Raw genomic sequence first — 25,692 nt, forward strand, 5'->3', positions numbered from 1 at the left:
AATGAGCCTTGGTTTCTCTCTTCCATCGTCATCATCTGCTTGGCCTACCATCTACTTTCACTTGGTACTTTACCCTTTCTTGGAGGAACCGTTGTGATGAGTGGTCTTATTAGCTAGCCTCTTTTCCTCATTATGTCATGAGTAGTTCCAATGTTATTGGAACTAGTTGCTACCCTCTATACCACTCATTCCTCCAAGAGCAGTTTTCTTTACGCTCTTTTTAGACTCCTTAATTTAGAAAATATTGTCGAATGAACTTGTCCACTTCATACTTCTTAAAGTACCTGAAGTGTCATCTACCCAGTATAATTTTAACCTTTTTCCATAATGGTATAGACTAGTTATGAAAAATGAATACCCTAGTCTATTTTAGCTAGGAGGTTCCCCCTTGTATACTTTTATCTCTTTTTCATGCTTGGGGGACAACTTTACGAAAAAGGAACTTATAAAAAGAGAAGGGAGGGAACATATTTTTCCATTAGTCATCGAACTAGCAGTGTTAGTCACTCGCCATTGAACATGGCATCTGTTTGTTTCATTATCTCACAGATGGGTTTTATCTTGTCTAGGAGTCGTGCCATCCATATGAGTCTCTTTACTCCTCCAGCTAGTTACTCTTCCAGTCATATGGATCGTCCTTCATTGTCTCTTGCATCGTTGCATGATATCACATGGTGCTCGTTAGTCATGATGGCAAGTCACTCTTGTGTCATGCTGCTATGTGTTCAAGGGAAGTCACAGCCTGTGTCAGCGATCCTTGTCTCAATTGTACTTCATTGCTTCATGACTTCATCCATTCATCACATCATCCTGGTTTGTTCCATGTCGATTGATGGGGGATACATTAAGGCCCTCCTTCGATGGATCTTCACTTGTCGACTTCAGCTCATTATCGAGGAGATTGATCTAGGAACCAATAGTACCTTGGAGCTTGCAGACCTCAGTGGCAAGCTATAACACCCTCCTCCCAAATCTACCCAAGCAATTGGCTAGCCGGGGTAAACAAGAAACGAGAGGACATTAAGATATGATTCGACCTCCTAAGTCATGTTAAGGAAGTGGAACCGATGGAAGCACACCATACAAACATTCAACATCATCTTTAGGACCCTCAAGAACCAATCCAACACTTTAGACAGCTTGCCCTTGGGTCCCAATGAGATTTTTTACAACTTAAGCCTCAGTTTCTCTCATGCTATAGGCATGACAATGTCCAGAAACCCAGAGTCACTCTCATGGACTTGCCTACCAGTGTCTAGAGACTCATTTAGTCAGTGTCATGCCAACATCCTCGGGATTTGAGCCACTTTTTCAGGCCAGAGCCGAGGTCACTGCCCATAATTGAACAATCTCTTGAGATCAGTAAAATAACATGGAAATGATAGTACTAAAGCAAATACTTGTTTAAGACCTTGACTGGACCCTTACTAGCCATGACAAGCATTTTGTCAAACATATCACGAATATGTAAAGTACAGGAGTAAATAACAGTTCTGAGCATAGGGGTCTCATAATTAGTTGAGAATCACCAAGAACCATTGATGCCTCAACAAATCAACTGTCATGCCATCCATTAGGTCATAGATACATTGATCATTCAATTAAGAGTAAAAACATGGTGAAATCCATACATGGTTGTTGTCATAAAACACATACATAGCCAGCATAATAGAAACAGAAATACTAATGAAAGTACTACATATATACCACATATAATCCATAAAATGCTCATAAAGATACAAGAAGAAATAGCCTTTCACTAATGATGCAAAATCCAAACCTGGGATGAGACTTCCACGTTCCACCCAACCGCAAAATGGCTAAGCCAAATCTCTCTTCATCCATTCACCCCCATGCCATATTCTAAGCATGAATGTGGAATCTCATAGAACACATCAATCAAAACTCATCCAAGGCTTCTAGAGGCCATCCACCTCAATCCATCAAAGAGTGATTCCACCTCACGATCGGACATCATAAAACCATCATCAGATCGGTCTCTATTCCAACCATCCAAGGCTCTAGAGCATTTGTTCCAACCAAGACTCCAGGACTGGTAACTCAACCCATAGTTGTTGTCAGGCTCCAGAGCGTTTGTCCAACCAAGGCTCCAAGACTAGTAACTCAACCCACCAAGGGCTCCAAAGCATTTTTCCAACTAAGGCTACGAGACCAGTAACTCAACCCAAGTTGTTACAAGACTATAGATCATTTGTCCAACCAAGGCTCCAGGAACTAGTAACTCAAGCTAAGGAAACATGAGAACCAACCAAAAACTCAGCAAGGAAATAAACCCACAAACTCCATGGTTACCTAGGAAATGGCAAGGCTAGGCAATCCATTGTTAATACAGAGAATCATCAATGCTAATGACAGATCACAACCAATAATCGACATGCATATACCATGCATGCCAAAACTAGTGAAGAAATCATACATGCAACTTGGTACCTGCAAGAAAATATGATGTAGTTGTTGATCCTTATTCCCTCTTGTGCTTTCCTGCTCTTCCTTTGCCTTCTTGCACCAAGAATCCAAGTATGCCACACCCAACAAGAGTGCTCCAGGAAAACTCTAAGTCTCCAAGAGTATGAGAGAAAGAGAAAATAATGAAAGAATTCCAACACTGAACTGACAAAAGGTTACCCACTGATCCTCAGAAGCCTTTTTATGAATGAGGCCTCCATTATTTTCCTTCATTTTCATCCTCACATGCAACCTGTGACCTTTCACCTCCTTTTTATCCCAATTTCCATTATTTTCATAAACAAATGTGCCAAAAATTCCTTTTACCTTTGCAAAGCCTTAGTCATTGCCTTTGCCAATTTCCTTAGCCATAAACAATCACAAGTGATCCCCATCACTAGGATTTTTCCAAACATTCAGCTTGGAATAAGTGTCCCATCATCACTGGTTATTATTTTGTCTTTATTGATCCAGGTGGATGTTGGTGGCCACCCACCTATCCCATTTGGACCCCCACAACTGTCTCTTTCAGTTTTTCAGTTTCCTTAATTATAGCGCAGTTTACTATTTTTAGCAGTTTTTCGGGTCCTAAACTTTCGGAGCCGTTTTGAGGCCCTAAACGACGTTTTTTGGGAAATCTACTTTGTCTTTTCCGTCATAGTCCTTGGAGAGATATTTCCAACGGGCTATCATGCGCATCAAACGGAGATCGTATGCCAAAGTTACGACCCCGGGAAGTTGATGTACCAATTTACCCAAACGGGGCCCATAGTTTGGTGTTTCATCTTCTAGGGTTAGGTTTTGGAATGTTAAGGGTTTTCCATTGTTTCACAATAATAAATAGGCCTTCAAGCCTCATTGTAAACATAGTTCGAAACAGTTCAGAGGCATGTAGCCGACACATCTCTTCTCAAAGATAAGCTACCATCGCCCTAGCTGGGTTATTTCTATTTGTAAGCATATTTCAGTATTCTCCATTAATGAAATGAAGTATTATTTCCGCTGCATCTCTATTTTTATGGTTTTCACATCTCTGTATTTATGGTTATCTCTGTAATCTATTGCGTTCCTGCTTAAATCCGGATCATTTATTAACTTTTATTACATGGAATTTTCATCAGGGTTGTTACAGAACCCTCCCCCTTGGGGGAACACCTTCCTTGGTGTTCAACAACACTTATAAACACAAAACTGTTGTAAGCAAAACATATTTCCAATGGAGCTTTATAACTTAGATTGATGTAGTATATACAATGATCAACCTGCTAAGAAGCAAACCAACATGAAAACATAATAACATAATGTCATAATGACATGACACCTATATAACTTATTGGAGCTTTATAACATAGCTCATGGCAGTATTTACATCCATATACATATGTACATATAACAAACATCACCAAAAAATATATCAAAACATATACCAAATCATATACCAAAATCACACACAAAAGAACAAGCAAAAACTGCTTTGCCTCAACCGGCAAACAAGGAAGCATACATAGCCCGCATCTGATCTGCCATCTCCCATGTAGCTTCATCAGGCCCAAATTGCTTCCATTGCACCTTAACTTGCTCAGTTTCGGAGCATGAGCACCTTTTATGCAATATACATTGAGGGTCCAACTGGAATTCTCCATCTGGTTCCACCTGCAATACAGACCAGTCAATCACATGATCAACATCCTTAACATACTTCTTGAGTAATGACACATGGAACACATCATGGACTTTCATTGTCGGAGGTAGTGCAAGTCAATAAGCTATTGGCCCAATCCTCTCGATGTAAGTAAAGGGTCCACAAAATCGTGGTGCCATCTTGGCACATGATCCAATCTATAAGGAGATCTTCTTCGGTTTGATGCGCAAGTACACTTGTTCCCCAACCTGGAACTCTTTGATCAACATGTTCTAATCTGCACAGCTCTTCTGCCTATCCTGTGTTGCCTTTAGATTCTTCTTGGTTACTTGCATTTCTTGTTCCATGTCTGCCAACATATCTGGTCCAATCAATACCCTGTTAACTAGATCACTCCAACGGATAGGAGTATTACAACTCCCCCCATACAATGCCTCAAAAGGACTCATCCTCAAGGATTCTTGATAGCCATTGTTGTATGCAAACTCAACCAATGGAAGGTGCTCTTCCCACTTTCATTGTAGATGCATCACATACACCCTCAACATGTCCTCCAATATCCTATTGACCCTCTCTATATGTCCATCTATCTGCGGATGATAAGTTGTACTAAAGGCCAACTCTATGCCCAAACCTGCAAATAAATCCTTCCATAACTTGGAAGTGAACTTCACATCCTTGTCTAACACAATCTTCTTTGGAGCACCATGCACTCTGACCACATCTCTGATGACTACATGTGCTACATTGCTAGCTAAGAATGTAGACTTCACTGGAATGAAATGTGTAACCTTTGTCAACATGTCCATAATAACCATGATGGAATCATGTTGTCTCACTGTCCTCGTCAACCCTGTGATGAAATCCATGGAAATGACCTCCCATTTCCACTTTGGAATCATAATCAGTTGTAGCAGTCCACCTGGATTTTTACACTCTGCCTTCACATGCTGATAGTCAAAACATTTAGCCACAAACTCTACTACAACCCTCTTCAAATTCGGCCAATAATAAAATATCTTCATTGCAGTCAATGTCTTTTGATAACTTGGATGACCTGAATAAGGTTTCGCATGAAACTCTCTCAAGATTACCTTCTTGAGCTCACTATTATCTGGAACATATATTATGTCTTGGAATCTGACCAATCCATCTGTTGTAAGGTAGTAGTCCACATCCTGTGCACCTGCACTTGTACTAGTACCAGTACCTATACTATCACATGTACCGTTGCATGTACCTATACCTATACTATCACCTATACATGTGCCATCACTTGTACCTGTACCTATACTCTGTTGCAACCTATTCATAATCTCCATATATCTGACATCCTTCTAACCTACCTACAAGATCTTATCTTGTAGATTTGTCCCATAGGAACTCATAGTTGCTAAGTGATTTACCTGTAACTACCCACTAAGAGCATCTACCACTATGTTCTCTTTACCTTTGATATACTTGATCTCAAAATCGAACACACTAATTGTAGCCAACCACTGAACCTGTCTACCATTCGGACTCGGTTGGTCAAATAGATATCGCAAACCACTGTGATCACTCATCAATGTAAACCTCCTGCCAGGGTATCAATCACTCAGAGATTAGGAGAGTGGCATCTACATGATGTCACAATAGTGATGTGGAAATGCCACATGGATGACACATGTCACGAAAATACAATCTTTTATGTGTGCCAACTATGAAAAAATGAGTGAAACTTGGCATACGTGAGGAGTTCCACCTGACAGTGGACGTTTCAACACATGCCATGTGTCAAGTAGTGATTGGTTGTTCATGATTGATGTGGCATGCTAGGTTATCATATCGACATATTAGGGGTTCAGAAGTATTGAATCCTAGAAAACCCCTCGATATCTCGATATATACATCAATTAGGCCACATGGTAGACACATCAACATTTTCCATGTGGTGAGCTATGATTGGTTCTTAGAGAGATGAAGTGGCAGACTAGGTGGGCCACTATCTTATTGTTTTTCCTATTAAAACAATTTTGAAATCTATTTAAGCTATATTGGTATATCGATTAACCCAAAGGGTTATTGCATAAAAAAAATATCAATCTATCAGTGATATTTGCCACTCGTTTATCAAACTATAGGCCATACTTTCCATACTAGCAAGGGGCCATATCGATTATTGGAACACCACATGATTTTAACCCTATGGGCTATGGAATTCATCAATGTTGTGAAGCTTGATATGACATAGGGGCTAGAGATGTGCACCAATGTGGAGATGCCACGTTGCCAATAGCTGCCAATAGTTTCCATGTTGATATACGAATGATGTTGTGGCCTTAAAATGGACAAACAAATTGAAGAGACGTAACTTTTCACACATAGTTCAGGACGAGACAAAATTTGTATTGTTGGAAATATCTCAATGAGTAGATGATGATGATGATCGTATTGAAATTTTAATTTGAGGTGATGGAAGAAAAAGAATTTTAGATAACCCCATCTTCAAAATGTACCTTGAAGGTTGGGTCCAGTTATGCCCCACAACCCTAATTTGGCATAAGGGGTTTAGGAGTGTTACAAGTTCCTCTTACTCATGTAGTAAGATTAACACATCTTATAGAGGGGGAATTTACATTGATATATCTCCTTCTATCATATGCTCATCAAAATTTTGGGGGTGGGTGGGGGGGTTGTGGGATCCATATTTATGAAGAGAACAAAATTAAATATAGATTTATAACAAAAACATATAGATACAATACAACTTGACTTCTATTAATAAATGGAATGTGTTGAAACTGTAAAAGTATGGAACAAAACAAGTTTGATTGAATTGCGGTAGCTTATCTCTAAGAAGAGATGTGACACCTATGCGCATTCGCTATAACCCATCACAATGAGGAAAAAAAGGCCCTTTTTAACATAAAGTAGCAACGATGAAATCTTAAACATCCAAAAACCTAACCTTGGGAGATGAAAGGCCAAGTGCACATTATAATTGGGCATAAGCAATAACATATGGCTATCACCTGGGCTCTCCTACATCAAAAAAATTTGTTTAGGGCCTCAAAGTAACCCCAGAAGTTTAGGACCCAAAAAACTGTAAGAACACTACAAGATGGAGAATTGTGCTTTAAGCCAGTGGAAAAGGTGGGTGGACACCAATATCCACCCATATTAGATCTCCATATTTTTTAGAATCTCATATATATTACCAAAGGGAGCCTTTCCACTTCCTTGGTCATTGGAATGGGCCTAATTCCAATTGGAGTGCTTTGAGCTAGAGGGGGCCTTAGGAGACACAGGGGGAGGAAAAAGAAGCATAGGAGGGATCACATATCTAGATGAGGCCCTTATATCCTTTGGATATTTATGTTTCTAACCATCACCCACTTGAGTATGGTGCCTTCGTCAAATTATGCTAAAATGATGATTTTCATGATAGCTTTTATAGTTGAATGGTATATGATCATAGTATACCAACATAATGAAAGTTTAGTTATCCAAAGAGAGTTAGATGGCCCTAGTGAGTCCCTTCTCTAGATCCACCTAAATGTAGATCTGAGTACAAGCGAACATACCATCTCATGGCTCGATGTGATCAATATACCTCCCCAGGGTGTTCCCTATATTCCTAATGGTGTCTTCATTCCAACAATGGAGGAGAAGGTGGGGTAACTTTACCTAGACTAGTACTATGGAAGGGATGTCAATTTCTAAATTAAAGTTTGGATTTCATCAGTTGAGAGATAATCCTTAAGATCTCATAAAGTAAGGACCATTGTGAAAGATCCTGTCTTAATCTTTGTTTTCCTTAAAAAAGAGAATGAAAAATTCCCTTTCCTTAGAAGGATAAAGACAATATCACATTTATCCATGAGCACCAATTTGTGTCTATCAAAGTATTTAGTCCTTTTGAAAAGCTAGAGACTAATAAATTAACCAATCAAGCCCTAATATTCTAGCTTTAATGACATTTTGAGAGATTGAGCTACATGCATGATACCTTAGGGATTACATTAAGTTTTAAACAAATTTGGGGGACTGGGGGTTTAATGTGCATGAGATATCAAAGAGTTAAGGGAATCAATATTCGATGCAAGAGAGGGAGGAGGAGGAGTGGATCACGCTGAGCTAGAATTCATGACGAGATGTGAGCAAAAAAACTTGAAAAGAGGATTTGCAAGTCAAATCAAAGAACCGCAAAGTGAAGAGTACATTTTTTTGTTTTAATATTTGGTTTCTTTATTGTTAATTTCGTTATATTTTTAAAAGTGTATTTATTTGTTTATTTTTTTTTTATTTTTTTTCCTTTTTATTCTCGTTGTAGCTCATAGTCCTAGGAGATTGGTGACCACTACGTCCACATAATGTTTCTACCAAGCAAATCTACCTGAAAAGATCACTTCTTGTCTGCTCAACCATAGACCCTTGCCTTGAGGGTATCGAGAGACTTGAACCTATAACCCCTCAATAATAGAGGTGCTTTAACAATGGGAACTCAGTCAACTGAGCTAGCCCTCGGACTTATTTGTTTTTTTTCTTTTCATTTTTTATTTCTTTTTTATTTTTTTATTTCTTTTTTTTCTTAATATTTGATTTTTAGAATTATTTTATTATAACTCTGTTTTGGAAAGTGTTATTATGTGAGAAAAATGGTTTTATTTTTCAAAATTTTAATATAATTTCATATTATTTTATTTTAAAAAAATATTTTGAAATGATTTTCTCCTTTTCTTTCATCATCTTCTTTAATAATGACTTTTCTGACTTTTTTTTTAATGTAAAAAATTAAATAAACTATATTCTTTTAAAATATATATATATATATATATATATATATATATTAAAAATATGCATTTTCATCCATTCGGGAAATTTTTCACTTTTATTTTTATGTTCATTTTATTTTTATTTAACACTTTCCTCCTTTTTCAAAGTTTTTTTCTCTTTCGTTTTATGATTTTATATGCAACAAGTCTTTTATTTAAATATTATTTTTCTAAAAGTAGTAATATTTGGTTTTAACAAATTAATTTAAATATTATTTTTTCAAAAACTAGCCGTTTAATATAGTCGTTACCTATTAATATTTTAAATAAATTAATGAAATAATATCATTATTTAAATATATTTTTTCAAAAACTAGCCTTTTAATATAGTCGTTACTGAATAATATTTGTTTTTAAAATATTAATAAATTAATATCATAATTTAAATATTATTGTTTAAATATAATCGTTACCTGAAAGTATGTCTCTACATTGCTTTCTATTTAAGCCTTTGTCATGGTCTGCCTCTTCATCTGGTCCTCATGATGAACCACACTTGTTGGTTCGAAACGCGTTGGCCAAAAATTTCTCTTATGTGATTTCTACCGAAATTCTTTGCTTAATACATTATGCATCATAGAAGCTTGAATACAGAAATTTCAAAAATGTTGTAATTTTAAGCCCTCCAAAAATAATACCTTTTTTTTAATTTGGGGTTTATTTTGAGATTTCGATTGCAAGGATATCATTTTTTCAAATTCATGATATTAAAAAACTTGTAATTTTAGCTATAGAAAAAAGATGGGGTTGTTACTGGAAGAACCACTTTTCTCTTTGAGGTTGAATTTAATATTTTGGTTGTAATGGTACTAGTTGTTAAGCATGTGTTTTCAAAGTAGTCGCAAATTCAATATTGGGAAAAAGGTTGCCAATATCAATGCCATTTTTTTATTTAGGAATTGATTTTAAGGTTTTTGTTGAAAATATTATGAGAGTATTAATGTTATGGTTGCAAAATATAGTACTATTAAACCTAAAAGGAGAAAAGGTGTTACTGGTAGCATAAATTTTTGAAATAAGAGAAAAAACAACCATTAAATGTGACATACAAAAACTTAGAATTCTTCAGATTTTTTATCAATTTTATATTATAAAATTTGGATTTCATGGCCAAAACCATTTACAAGATTTGGTTACTTCCGCTGCTTCAATGTTCCAATACAACCACAATAAAATTTTCTTACCTCTACGGGATTTTTGCGCTACAATTTTGCATTGAAACCTCTCATAGATTTTACAGAATTTATCCAAAAAGAGTTCAAATTTACAATACATTTGAAATATTAACTAAGATTCCCCAAAGGGGTGAACTTCAAACTTATTCCCTGCTACTACCTCTTTGCCACGAGACTGACCTTCGCCATGTGCCACACCATCCATGTTGACCTTCTGCGAGTCGAGTGTCACATTGAACACACCCTGCATATTGACATTCTCCTCAAACCTAGCGATTTTCCTAAAAATTGTGCCTTCAACAGCAAGATCTTTATCTCCAGGTAGGAAAAAAATATTTCCATTCGAGCCTGCATCCCTTTAAAATTATGATCCATGAGCTTGAATATTTCCTCCCTCTCATGTTCCAATAACTCCAACCTTCTTATAGTGAGCTCAAGCATTCCCATCAATAACTTAAACAACCTCTCAATTGATTTATTCTAATGATCTGAATCCCCCTTGGGACCCTGACTTTCCATGGAGACCGTAGTGGTGAGCTCCAGTATTGTAGCAATAATGCTACAACTCCTGGGGCTTCCTGTCTCTTAATTTTATCAACCCGGTAGTTCGTACAAACTTGGAAGCGACGGTGTTGTATGCACAAGTACTAGCCCTTGTCGCAGCTGTCACTTGGTCAGCTGGCACAAGTCCGCTAGGGCTTAAGCCAACTTCTATAGGCTCACAGAAGAAGCTTTATCAATGATGGACGAAAGTTAACTTCAAAGAAAGGCTACTCTACTTGACAAACTGAATCAAAAGCAACTTAAAGCATGTAAATCTATGAAACCCTAATTTAACTAGTCTATCCTCTATAATGCAAAGAATGTGGGTGCAACTCTTATGAATGCTGTCATTGCCTCTAACAAGTATGAATGCATGGGTCTAAGCTACTGGCATCATGAGAAATGTGTTTTTGTGTTTTTCCTTTAAGTGTGTGGAGTGATTGTGACCTTGGCCTAACTAGGGTTTGATTGTGCAGGTGGGATGGAGATGGAAGGAAAGTGTGGGACAGGTTGGGGAGGCTTGGAGAGGTTCCTAAGGATCCTCAGCACCCATCCACAGAGGTCCCTCACGTTCAGAAGCTCGGCAACGAAGTGAATGGCCTCCTACAGGAAGGCTGCTGGGAATTCTACAGGATACTCTGTTTTCTACAGGATGGCTGTGCACGTCTACAGGATGGTTGGTCGTGGAGATTTTAGGAGTGGATGGAGTGTTGGAGTGGTGTGGGAGGCTAAGGGAGATGGAGATGGACCTAATGATGTCTTAGGAAATGGCAAGTCAGACGAAGGAAGGGTGCATGCAATGGGTTGATGTTTTGGAAGGGTGAAATCAACGAGAGTGAAGGAAGTGGAGCGGTACGTGGAATGAGAGAGTTGGAGGGCAAGTGAGTGAGGTAGAGGATGAATAGAACTTGCAGGTGGATGGAGAAAACGACGAAGGAAGTGGCTTGAGAAAGAGCAGCGTAAATGAAACAAATGACCTGTGCATCAAAACAAGAGGTTCATTAACCTATTATGCCATGAAACCTACAAATCCGAAATGGAAAACAAGAAATGAAACTAATGCGTGAGAGTGCAGTATGGATCAATGTCGAGAATATATGAATGGATTTTCAATAAAAACGTTCATGTGGCAACTTGCGTGGAGATGAAACGACTACTGTTCTTTTTGGTGGCTAATCATGGTCTACACCCCAATCCCAACGGTGAGATGGCAGTGAGCCTTTTGCAACCTGTTTTTGATGGAGCTCCAAGAGATTTATTCTACCAACCTATCAAACTCGAATACTGAAAGCAAAGCATCATACCAATCCTATCTATGCTAATGAAAACAACTAAACCAACAAGCTGGAAATCCGAATTGCATAGGAAACTAAACAAACTCAAGTGCTGGAACTAATGGTAAATGCATTACAACACGGAGGAGGACTATGGCTCTCAGGTTGGGCCCTCACCTGAGAGCTATAGCTCCTTGAGAAAACTCAAAACTAACTCAAAAGTGGCCTTCTTTATTCATAATCTGATAACATGCCAAATTGGCTTACAAAAGAGAACGAAACTTGAGCTGTGCTCCAAAATTACAATAGTAATACGAGAGTTTCAACAATCTAACCAAGGCTAAGGCTTCTATACTTATACAAAACGATGCTCCAACAGATATCCATGATTCTAGGAGCTCGGCTGTTCAATCTATAGTTTAACTGCTGATCCTGTAGGATGGTCATAAATGCTGTTTCCTGTAGAGCAGTTTTGAACTGCTGTTCCTGTAGAACAGCTGGCCGTGTATTAAGCTCGGAGGGAGGCTGAAGTGGGCTCGGAGTTCTTGGTGAGGATCACGAGGAATGTCCCCCAAAACCGTGGACAACCTCTCCTTATGTCAGCAATGCCAACTCGTTGTCTCCTTGCCACCTTTTCGTTGTCTTTTGCTCCCTTTTAATGCCAAAACCTGGAATCACAATGCATTAGCTACGTGGATAAAGTGCCTATCCTTTCTCCTACAAACAACATGAATAAACTAAGAAGTGTATGCATAAACAATAAAAATGAATGGTTTGAGCAAGCAAAATAGGCCAAAAATGAGCCCAAATTGTACCAAAATTGGGGCTCATCATCACCCCCCAGCTGAACCATTTGCTCATCCTTGAGAAACCTTGCCCCTGCTCCTTGTCCTTGGCCGAGGACTCGGGACCGGAACAGGCTGTTTCTTTTCTGCTTTTGATGGTCCTGCCTTTTCTGCCCCTGATGGTGATGAGGGTGATGCTTCCTTCCCTTTTTCTATTTCCTTGAGTCGGGCTTCAGAAGGCGACTGGCCTATCTTTCGTGTCCAGGAAGTTATTTTTGGGCTCCCTTTTTCGGGGGTAGCTGATTGTTTAGAGGGGGTTCTTGCAATGGGTGAAGTAGGTACATCCCCTGAAGTGGTATGGCCACTGGGTGAAGGCTGTGGCTTGCTTGGGGACATCCTCTTGCTTCTCGTGGCTTCAGGTGGCTGAGGGGTCTCCCTCTCCCTTTTCTCTTTCGGTTTTGGAGGAGTGCTGAGGACAGCCAGTGCCGCTGCTGCCTCCTTATCGAGGATGTCAGCCTTCTCTTTCTTGTGTTTTGCTTTCTCGGAGCTCCTTGTAGAGGGCCCCTCCTTTTTAAATTTCAGGCTTCCTGTGGAAGACCCTGCTTTGCCCGCTTTCGGGCCTCCTGTAGAAGATTCCTTCTTTGTCTTAGGGCTCTCTAGAGGAGGCTGTTTTACAATGACCTTCGGGCCTCTTGTAGGAACCCCTCTTTCCAGCCTAGTGATTCTTGTAGGAGCCCCTGTCTCTGTCTTCGGGCTTCCTGTAGAAGCCTGTGGTTGTACTGTCGGGCTTCCTGTAGAAGCCTTTATCTCCATCTTTGGGCCTCCTGTAGAAGCCTGTTTCCCAGCAATTTCCGGGCTTCCTGTAGAAGCCTTGGTCGTTGCTCTTGGGCTTCCTGTAGAAGCCTGCTCCTTACTGATCTTCGGGCTTCCTGTAGAAACCTTTGCCTTTGTTTTCGGGTTTCCTGTAGAAGCCTGAGTTTGCGTTTTCGGGCTTCCTGTAGAAGCCTGTGATTGCGTTCCTGCAGATGCAATTCTCACCACCTTCTCTTGCCTTGTTGCGTGGCTTTTGCGTTTGGCTTTGACTGCAGAAGCTGACGAGGTGCTTGGGCTGGCAGGGGCCACCTCAGCTTTGACTTCCCTGCTCTTCAACCTCTGTTCTCTTGCTGATAGGATGAGGGTGTCCTCTTTGACTTTGTCATCTTCTCCCTCCTCCTTCTTCTTTCGTTCCTTTTTCTGTGCTGGAGCTGGAACTTTTTGGCTTTTTCCTTTCTTACTCCTGGCTGCCGGCTCGTCTTCTTCTCCGTTAGAGGATTCCGCTTCTTCAAGCAACATTTTTATGTTCCCCGTTCTTGATAAGTTCCTAAATGATTCCCAAGCGAGGGGAACTTTATATGAGCGGAGAGCATCCTCCACGAGGAGCTTGACTAGCCCATGGTGGGCTATCTGGTCCGGAATTCCGTCCTTGAGCTTGGTGGAACACTCCATTAAGGATTGTAGTAGAAAGTAAGGAATGCTCAACCTCTGTGCTGCAGGGAGGTCAATCTGGTGTCTTAGTTCGTTAAGCAGCCTGAAGTGATACGCATATACAATGCTATATCGGCCCTCACAGGTGATATATTTCATAATTTGTAGACTGACTTCGTTCCATGGCGGCAACAGGCTTGCCCTTTTGACTCCATTTTTGTCTTCGGTGAATGACTCTTCCGGTGGGAAGAACTCCTTCTTTGCTTGCTGGCTCTGCTTCCGCTCTTCTTTGTCCCACGGCAGACCCATGGGCAACTCTGTAATCCGACTGATATGCTCGGGGGTGAGTTTGAGGCTGAGACCTCTGAAGGTTACCGTGGCCAACGTCTGTGATTTAGGCTGCAGAGCCTGCAAAAATTCCTCGGCTACTTCCTCATCGTAGCCCTGTAGTTTATCACAGAAAGGCATCCATTGTGCTCTAGTGAAGAGCTCAACCACTGCCGGGTTTCTCCTTAATGCATTTGAATTAGTGGGCTCTCGCCTGATAAACCCGCCAGGCATGATGAACACAGTGTTTGTACCAGAGGTGGTGGATACACAGGAAATTCGGTCTTAAAGACAGAACATGCAATGAATTTTCAGACCACAGTGTGATTATACAGCTATCCTGTAGGAGCGATAGTATAGGCACGGCAAACCAAAATTTTTTTATGACCACACTGTGACTAATTGCCTTGCCACCTTTTAAAAAAACCAATTGCGGAAGGAGTTGCAGGGTTACCTCTTTTCTGCCACCTTTTTTTTACGTGAAGACTTCACCTTCCTGTAGAGCCGCGTGCCTGTAGAAACTGCTTCCTGTAGGACGGCGTTCCTGTAGAAACTGTTCCTGTAGGAGCAGTGTGCAGGCTTCGGGAAGAGCATTTAGCTGGCTGGCGGTCGAGAGGTGCTTTACTAGCGTTCAGGTAGCCGAGAGCTCGGCGTGTCAACATGCAGAGGTAAGCAGAGGATCTACTCGAGTTTTGAAGTGAGGTTGATGGAGATACACGCTTAATCGAGCCGATTAGATTTTGAATCGGCGCAGCTCGTGGCGCGGGGGTGAGCTATCCCCGCCGGACCGTTGGGTGACGTCACCCCTCATCCGCCTGCACATTCGTTTTTTGCCGCATTCATTCCCACAGATCTGTCGCCGCCCTTTTCGATTAAACTTCACTTCTCGGCTGACGGGACTGATCTTCACGTGCTTGCTGCGTGTGTCTCTCGTCGTGGCTGCCACCTCGTCCTCTGACTATCCCTTTACTAACCGACGTGGCCCATCACTGGCCTTTAGGCCGCTCAACCATTCACCTTTATGCCATGCAAAACAAATCGAAGTAATAATCATGCAGTTTGATGGAGAGAAGGATTAGAACACTTACCTGCGCACGGCTGCACATGATTTCCAGATTTTTTTAGCGATGGATCCACCTGCCGCATGTGGCTGCACATTCCTGTAGGCTCGTGGTTACAGGATGCTGGCGATGGAGTGGATGGATCTGCGTTCATGCGCCCGTGTTTGATCTCAGATGGCTGTGCTGTGAACGGTCTTCACTTGAGCAGGTCGAACTGTTACAGGATCCCCACGAGGGGTCTTGTCACCGTTCTTTCTTCTCGGGTGTATGCTGCATGCTGGCGGTTCTGGCTTCTCGATCATGATCCCAGCGCTTCTGATGTATCAACATGGATGTGGTATGGTTCTCGGTGCTTAGTTTCTCTTTGACAGGTGCTTTCTCACGAGAACTGATTACTTTGGTGTGCTGCTGCAGGGATCTGGGTTGCATGGCGACGAGGGTGGTGGAGGACGATAATGGCAATGTTCAGGGGTGCCATCATTGACATGCATGCATTCAATCCACTCCTCAGTCGCTAGATCTTCATTTGAAACACATTTCGGCCATCGTAACCTTCTACAGGAAGTTTCCTGTAGAACACAGAGCTTCCTGTAGAAATTTGGCACTTTCCTGTAGAAGATCCACGTCTTCCTGTAGGAAGACTGTCTGTTCCTGTAGAAAAACTGTATCCTCCTGTAGAAGATCCAAAGCATGATAATAACTGCACATACCTTAAAAACATTGCTGTTCTTGGAGGAGGTGCTGATGACATCCTTTGCTAGCATGATGAAGGCCCCTGGCTTGGAGTGGAGAGGCTTCTTCTCCTCCATAGAACATCTGCATGCAAACCTTTTTATTGTGCTGATTGTTTTTTTTCTCTTTTTTCTTTTTTTTTTTTTTTTTTTTTTTTTTTTTAGAAAGACAATAGGAGCGCCTCGATGAGGTTTTCACCCCCACTGCCTGCCTTGGGTGCCTCAGAGAGGTTTTCACCCAAGGATCTTTATTTTCCTCTTTCTTCTTGAAAGACAATAGGAGCGCCTCAATGAGGTTTTCACCCCTACTGCCTGCCTTGGGCGCCTCAGAGAGGTTTTCACCCAAGGATCTTTATTTTTTTCCTTTTTTTTTTTTTTTTTTTTTTTGTGTTTTAGATCCTTCAGGGTATGCCCAAAGTGGATGCAGAACCCTTCTCTATGACCAAAACAGATTTCTCCATAGTGCTGATAAACTCTTGTCTTGAGAGAGGTCTTCTATAGATCTTCAATCGGTGCCCATTTACAAGCATGGGAATGGATTCCTCATCAATGGTTCGAATGAGGACAGATCCATTGTCATGGCACTGTTCCACCACATATGGTCCTAGCCATCTGGTTCTCAACTTCCCCTTGAAATCTTTGAATCTGGAATCATACAACAAAGCCCAATCTCCCGGCTGAAATTGCTTGTCATGGAGATGTTGGTCATGCCACACCTTCCTCTGAAGTTGAACCACCTCTGAGTGAAGGAGGGCCTGCATGCGGTGTTCATCCAGTCCATTCAGCTGCAATAGCCTTTCTTGCTGTGCATGGCTGAGATCTAGGTCCAGCTGAGCTGCCAACCTCAAAGTGTTATACTCAAATTCAATGGACAGCAAAGCTTTCTTCCCATAGACCAGCTCATAAGGTGTGAAACCGGTGGTGGTCTTCCAAGTGGTGTTGTAAGCCCATGTGGCTTCAACTAGGCGATCTGCCCAGTCTTTTCTGCTACTGTCTACCACTTTGGTCAAGATCCCTTCTAGAGCTCTATTGGTGACTTCCACCTACCCATTGGCTTGAGGATGATAAGGGGTGGAAGTCCTATGCTTGATCTTGTGATGAGCCAATAGATCTTCAACCAAGTTAGAGGTGAACTGGCTCCCTTGATCGGTCACCAGCTCTCTTGGGTAGCCAAACTTGTAGAAGATGTTCTCTCTTAAGAACTCAACCACCTTTTCTTCAGTTGCTGCTTTGATTGCTTTAGTCTCTGCCCACTTTGTCAAGTAGTCAGTACACACTATGATGTAGGATCTTTGCCTCGAAGAGGGATTGATTGGGCCCACAAAGTCCATGCCCCACTTCTCAAATGGCTCGAGAGTCACTTGAGGTTGGAGAGGCATCTCATCCCTTTGGGTCGGTTTCCCCATTCTTTGGCATTGGTCACACTGGCTAACATATCTTCTGACATCTTGATGAAGTGTGGGCCAATAGTAGCCTGCCTGCAGGATCTTGAAGGCAGTTCTCTTTGCCGCAAAATGTCCTCCACAAGGCCCATCATGACAGGTGAGGAGAATGTCAAAGACTTCCTCCTCCCTTACACAACGCCTTAAGATCTGATCGGGGCCAAGCTTGAACAGGTTGCCCCCAATCCATGTAAATGAGGCACTCTTTCTGATGATTTTGCTCTTCTCTTTTGAAGAGAGGTGCGGAGGAAACTGAGCTGAAACGAGGTAGTTTGCTATGTCAGCAAACCATGGAGAGAGTACTGAGATAGCAAACAGATGCTCATCAGGCATCTGGTCATCCACCGTCCCATCTTCATCTGCAGACAAATCCAATCTAGACAAGAAGTCAGCAACAACATTTTCTTTTCCTGGTTTATCAACAATGGTTAGATCAAACTGCTGCAATAAAAGTAACCATCTAATAATACGAGCATTCACATCTGGTTTATTCATCAAGTATCTAATAGCAGCATGGTCAGTATGTACAAAAGTCTGGTAACCAGTAATGTAATGTCGGAACTTGTTCAGTGCATGAACCACAGCTAAGAATTCCTTCTCGGTTACAGTGTAATTCAGCTCTGCTTTGGACAAGTTTTTGCTAACGAAGTAAATGGCATATGGAAGTTTTTGCTCAACTTGTCCTAAGGCTGCACCTATGGCTTTGTTCGAGGCATCAGTGTGGATGTGGAAAGGTAGGGCCCAGTTTGGACCTCTTAGGATTGGAGCTGACACTAACTTGTCTTTTAATTCATTCAAACTCTTCTGACAATCGTCAGTCCAATTAAACTCCACATCTTTTGCCAACAAACCAAACAACGGTGAGGCTAACTTGCTGAAGTCTTTAATGAACCTCCGGTAGTATCCTGCTAATCCCAAGAAACTCCGGACATCCCTTACTTTTTGAGGAGGTGGAACCCTCTTGATGAGAGCAATTTTGTTAGGATCCACCTGCAATCCTTGAGAAGAAATGGTATGGCCTAGCACTCTCCCTTCAGTCATTAGGAATTCACATTTCTCAGGGCTAAGGGACAAGTTCATCTCGATGCACTTGGTTAGGACCTTTCCCAAGTTGGACAATGCTTCCTGGAAGTTGGCCCCATAAGGGGTAAAGTCATCCATGTAGATTTCCACTGCATCATGGACCAACTCCGAGAAGATGCTCAAGACAGCTCTCTGAAAAGTAGCAGGAGCATTGCATAGCCCAAAGGGAAGGACTCGGTAGGCAAAGGTACCCCAAGGACAAGTGAAGGTGGTCTTATCTTGGTCTTCCGGGCTGATTTGGATTTGATTGTACCCGCTGAACCCATCCAGGAAAGAGAAGAACTTCTTTCCTGCCAGTCCATCCAACACTTGATCTATGAAGGGTAGAGGGAAATGGTCCTTCTTGGTAGCTTTGTTCAGCTCCCGGTAATCTACACAGATCCTCCACTTCCCATTCTTCTTGGGAACCAACACCAGAGGGGACACCCATTCACTATCTGAGATGGGGTAAATGAATCCGGCGTCCAACAGTTTTTGCAATTCTTCCTTGACAATGTCCTTAAGGGCTGGATTCATTCTCCTCTGGGGTTGCCTAACTGGTTTACAATCCTCTTTGATGTATATATGATGGGTACAGACCGAGGGGTGGACTCCTTTCATCTCCTTATAGCTCCAAGCAAAAGCATCTAAGTGGCTGGCCAATAGGCTACACAACTCCTTCTCCTGGGAAGGAGACAGAGAGGAGCTGATCTTTAACGCTCTCTCAGGGCCGAACTCCACACTTTTGACTCTGGGAGTTACAGGGCTGGTTGTACAAAGGTCCACTAAGGGGCTAGCTTGGGCATCCTCCACCAACTTCTCTAAAGATAGTGCACTGGAAGGTGGATTCTGGATCAGGGTCTCAATTAAATCATCCTCGGTAGGAGAATTTCTTCTAGCGGTATCTAGGGTGCACAGAGGTGCAGAGTACACCTCGTCTTCCTCTCCGTCCTCCAACCAGAGTGGTAAATCATGCTCTAAAGAAGGTTGGGCAGGAGGGTATAGGACTAGCTGCTTGGACATGGGACCATTTTTGATGGTCATGTTCCCTGCCCGACAACTTATGTAAGCATCTGCAGTAGCTAACCAAGGCCTCCCCAAGATGAGAGGATATCCAGTAAGCTTGGCCTTTGGTTGCAGGACCAGGAAATCTGCAGGGTATTCCCAAGAATCAATTGAGACCAAGACATCCTCCACAATCCCTTCGGGAGTCACGGTGGAGCGATCTGCTAACTGCAGTACTGTCGAAGTCTTTCTCAAGGAACCCTGAAGATTGAGTTTAAGCATGGTATCCCTGGTCATCACATTGATGGCTGCCCCCAGATCAATCAAGGTGTGGGGGATAATGGTGCCATTGATGTGTACATCTACTACAGGACTTCCAGGATCTAGGTATTTTGGGCAGATGACTTGTCCTAGCATAAGGTCAGACAGTTGTCCTATGACGTTGATAGTTGAGGCATCTTTCTTCCGTCTGCCTGGGTGTTTGAAACACTTCTCCTTAATCAGCTTGTTATATATTGGCACATCCTTGATGGCTTGGAGAAGTGGGATTTTAACACACAACTGTTTGAGCTCACCCAAAAGCTCATCTTCTTCTGGGTTCGGTTGTGTGGTGGCGGTTAATCTCTCAGGAAAGGGTGGAGTAGGCTTTGGTTCACTCTCCTGATGGTTTTCCTCATCCTCTGGGGGAGGAGGTTGGCGATCTGGAAGAATCTTTCCAGATCTAAGATTGATTTCCTGGATCTCCACAGCATAGGTAGGGCACGAGGTCTCCCCAGTATATACCTGCTGAGCCTGTCTATTGTTGGGGTTCGGGTTCGGTTGAGCAGGCATCTGAGGTTGCCTTGGAGGAGCAGGAGGTAAAGGCTGAGGTTGAACTGGTGGTGGAGGCAAAATGGCGGGAGGAGTGTTGTATCGGGGCCTCCACCCCGACTGAGGAGCACTCCATTGAGGTTGCGACTGGGTATGTGAGTGATATGGATGAGAAGTAGGTTGAGTAGGGTACTGAGGTGGATAAGACCATGGAGGAGGCATTGACCAGGAAGGATGAGCAGGGGGACCCCAGGAAGGCATGGGAGTCAAGTGGTTGGGGTTGTAATAAGCTTGAGATGCCCCTTGCATCCCCTGCTGATAAGGTCTAGATCCTTGAGGCCTCCTTTGGTTGATGAAGTAGAGAGGTTCAGTGGGGGCTTCAGTTCCCTGGTACATGGCTTTAAACCCAGGCAAGGTTGGACACTGATTTGTTGGGTGGTCCTCCTCACAAACGAAACACACTTCAACCGAATGCAATGGACATTCGTTCTTAGGGTGTCTTCTGGTGCACCTAGGGCAGAAGACAGCCAAGGCTCTCTCAGCTTCCTCTTTCTTTTGCTGGATCCTGAATGTGTCCAGCTGCATGGCAATGGTATGTCTCACCTCACTCTTAAGATCTTCTAATTGGTTTGTAAGCTCATGTTTGGAGAAAGGGACACCGGTGGAGAGGAGGTTTCCTCTACCTCGTTTTCTAGCTGCCCTGGAATGATTTCGAAACACAGTTTTGATGTCCTCATAAGGCAGTTGGTAAATGTCCCCCCCAGCTAACATGTGAAGGGTGTCTAGGAGATCTTCAGGGACTCCTCGGAGTAGAACCAACTTGAGGGATTCAGGGTCAAGTGTGCACCTGGCCCGTTTATAGCTAAGTTGGAACCTCTCCTCATAGTCCTCTAAAGACTCATCATTCCCCATGGTCATTCGAAAGATTTCTCCCTTGGTTTCCTTGGACCTACAATAATCCCTATACTTGGTATTGAAGGCTTGCTGCATCTGAGCCCAAGTGGTGATGCTATTCCCAGGTAATCCCATGAACCAACGTAGTGCTGCATCCTTGAGAGTGGAAGGGAAAAGCTTCAACTTTTGCTCATCCTCAGTATAGTCATAGGTTCGACAAAGGACAGCAAACTCAAACAAGAAGGTATCCGGATCCTCAGTGGTCAGTCCATGGAAGTGAGGCAAGGCAGAGGGGCTAATGTTTTTCATTTTCATATCCCCATTGGTTTCTCGGATGGGGAAAGCTCCTTCTATTCTCTCATCTTCTCTCCCATTATCAGCCATGGCTTCAGATGGAGTGGTTTCTAACTCTTCTTCGTCTATAGGGTCTTGGTATATCTCGGGATGTTCACCTATAGGTTCCTCTGGGTCACTGTCACCAAAGAAGAGAGAAGGGTGACTTAGTGATGTGGTGGGGGTGTTTGGTAGGAATTTGCCTGATCTATCTCGGTTCCTACGAGGCATGAAAGGGAAAGGACTCTTCTCTGTTTTTAGTGCTTTTGCTTTTTTCTTGTACCTGCAAAACTGAAACAAAGTGATCTACAACTAACTAGATTGCTCAAATGAAATTTGCGGAATTGGAAATATTAATCTAGGAAAGCAGGAAATATTAATCTAGGAAAGCAGGAAATACTAATCTAGGAAAGCAGGGAATACTAATCTAGGAAAGCAGGAAATACTAATCTAAGAAAGCAGGAAATACTAGTCTAAGAAAGCAGGAAATACTAATCTAAGAAAGCAGGAAATACTAGTCTAAGAAAGCAGGAAAGTCTATGCTACTTTTGCAGAATGGAAATGAAGCAAACTACTTAGCAGAAGGTAAGAGTAGGAAAGTAGAGGAAAAGCAACAGGTGCTAATACTCTGACGCTTCCCCGGCAACGGCGCCAAAAAGATGGTGAGCTCCAGTATTGTAGCAATAATGCTACAACTCCTGGGGCTTCCTGTCTCTTAATTTTATCAACCCGGTAGTTCGTACAAACTTGGAAGCGACGGTGCTGTATGCACAAGTACTAGCCCTTGTCGCAGCTGTCACTTGGTCAGCTGGCACAAGTCCGCTAGGGCTTAAGCCAACTTCTATAGGCTCACAGAAGAAGCTTTATCAATGATGGACGAAAGTTAACTTCAAAGAAAGGCTACTCTACTTGACAAACTGAATCAAAAGCAACTTAAAGCATGTAAATCTATGAAACCCTAATTTAACTAGTCTATCCTCTATAATGCAAAGAATGTGGGTGCAACTCTTATGAATGCTGTCATTGCCTCTAACAAGTATGAATGCATGGGTCTAAGCTACTGGCATCATGAGAAATGTGTTTTTGTGTTTTTCCTTTAAGTGTGTGGAGTGATTGTGACCTTGGCCTAACTAGGGTTTGATTGTGCAGGTGGGATGGAGATGGAAGGAAAGTGTGGGACAGGTTGGGGAGGCTTGGAGAGGTTCCTAAGGATCCTCAGCACCCATCCACAGAGGTCCCTCACGTTCAGAAGCTCGGCAACGAAGTGAATGGCCTCCTACAGGAAGGCTGCTGGGAATTCTACAGGATACTCTGTTTTCTACAGGATGGCTGTGCACGTCTACAGGATGGTTGGTCGTGGAGATTTTAGGAGTGGATGGAGTGTTGGAGTGGTGTGGGAGGCTAAGGGAGATGGAGATGGACCTAATGATGTCTTAGGAAATGGCAAGTCAGACGAAGGAAGGGTGCATGCAATGGGTTGATGTTTTGGAAGGGTGAAATCAACGAGAGTGAAGGAAGTGGAGCGGTACGTGGAATGAGAGAGTTGGAGGGCAAGTGAGTGAGGTAGAGGATGAATAGAACTTGCAGGTGGATGGAGAAAACGACGAAGGAAGTGGCTTGAGAAAGAGCAGCGTAAATGAAACAAATGACCTGTGCATCAAAACAAGAGGTTCATTAACCTATTATGCCATGAAACCTACAAATCCGAAATGGAAAACAAGAAATGAAACTAATGCGTGAGAGTGCAGTATGGATCAATGTCGAGAATATATGAATGGATTTTCAATAAAAACGTTCATGTGGCAACTTGCGTGGAGATGAAACGACTGCTGTTCTTTTTGGTGGCTGATCATGGTCTACACCCCAATCCCAACGGTGAGATGGCAGTGAGCCTTTTGCAACCTGTTTTTGATGGAGCTCCAAGAGATTTATTCTACCAACCTATCAAACTCGAATACTGAAAGCAAAGCATCATACCAGTCCTATCTATGCTAATGAAAACAACTAAACCAACAAGCTGGAAATCCGAATTGCATAGGAAACTAAACAAACTCAAGTGCTGGAACTAATGGTAAATGCATTACAACACGGAGGAGGACTATGGCTCTCAGGTTGGGCCCTCACCTGAGAGCTATAGCTCCTTGAGAAAACTCAGAACTAACTCAAAAGTGGCCTTCTTTATTCATAATCTGATAACATGCCAAATTGGCTTACAAAAGAGAACGAAACTTGAGCTGTGCTCCAAAATTACAATAGTAATACGAGAGTTTCAACAACCTAACCAAGGCTAAGGCTTCTATACTTATACAAAACGATGCTCCAACAGATATCCATGATTCTAGGAGCTCGGCTGTTCAATCTATAGTTTAACTGCTGATCCTGTAGGATGGTCATAAATGCTGTTTCCTGTAGAGCAGTTTTGAACTGTTGTTCCTGTAGAACAGCTGGCCGTGTATTAATCTCGGAGGGAGGCTGAAGTGGGCTCGGAGTTCTTGGTGAGGATCACGAGGAATGTCCCCCAAAACCGTGGACAACCTCTCCTTATGTCAGCAATGCCAACTCGTTGTCTCCTTACCACCTTTTCGTTGTCTTTTGCTCCCTTTTAATGCCAAAACCTGGAATCACAATGCATTAGCTACGTGGATAAAGTGCCTATCCTTTCTCCTACAAACAACATGAATAAACTAAGAAGTGTATGCATAAACAATAAAAATGAATGGTTTGAGCAAGCAAAATAGGCCAAAAATGAGCCCAAATTGTACCAAAATTGGGGCTCATCACGTAGCAACATAAACCCAATTACAGAACCACTAAACTAAGCGTGGAGGGTGAGAAGGAGACGGAATGAATGCCCAAAATTCCTTCCAATTTATTATTGCTTCTACTCTCCATTGATGGCATTCCCTGAGAAAATACATTAATTCTATCTTCATACGAAATATTGAATCGACCTCCATTGTTGTACTCAAGGAGAGGGGTTTCTTTAGAGAATTAATGGTCAAGGACTCAGAGGAAATCAATTAGGTCATTGGCATGAGACGAAGAGTTGATCTCTCATTAAAACTTACCCTCCCTCATGACCGATTGTACCAACTGTTATCCCTTCCAAGCAAGGTATGATACATGCTGATTTCATTCTAACCACACAGAAGATCTTTCAAGAAGATAGTGCCAAGAAAGTGGAACTCCCCTGGTAGGTTTCATTTATTTCCCTTATTCCTAATGTTATGAGCTTCAAACAAAGTAACCACCAATATTTTTTCATTAACTCCATTTGATTTCCTAGGATTGGAGCCACATTCCTTACTCCATCCTAGAATTCAATAATTCCTTTGTCAAGCTCTGAGTCCACCTCAACATTTAAAAATAAAAGAATGTGTTGGAAGGAGATTTTTTCAAATTTTGTACGTAACAATGTTATCATGTGAACAATTGAGGAGAGACTAGAATTATTTCTTGGAGATGCATTGGATATTTTTCTAATGACAACCATAGAATCCCCCATAACCTTTAATATTTTTATCCGTTTTCCTATAGCGATGTCCAACCCTTTCCATAGTTCCCATCATTCAGCTTGATTGTTTGCTTTTATTCCTATGCCCCATGTGAAGCTATAAGCCATTTGTTCTTAGGGGCTATATATTACCCCTCCCACCCCAGTCTCCCTGGGATTTCCTCTTGAAGCTCCATCAAAACACAAGAGAGTTGAAGATTGATTGTTTTTCAAAACTTGGAAGTCCTTAGCCCCCAATCTAAGATGGGAGAAGGAGTGCTCTCTAGGTTAAGCAAAGAAGCTAACAACATGATCTGGAAGGACATGAACTTTGATCCATTTCTTCTCCTCTACATATAATTCTTCTC

The sequence above is a fragment of the Pinus tabuliformis genome, chromosome J, assembly GCF_031772625.1.
Source record: "Pinus tabuliformis cultivar Carrire ecotype Pingquan chromosome J, CPIR1, whole genome shotgun sequence".
Classification (NCBI taxonomy): Eukaryota; Viridiplantae; Streptophyta; class Pinopsida; order Pinales; family Pinaceae; genus Pinus; species Pinus tabuliformis.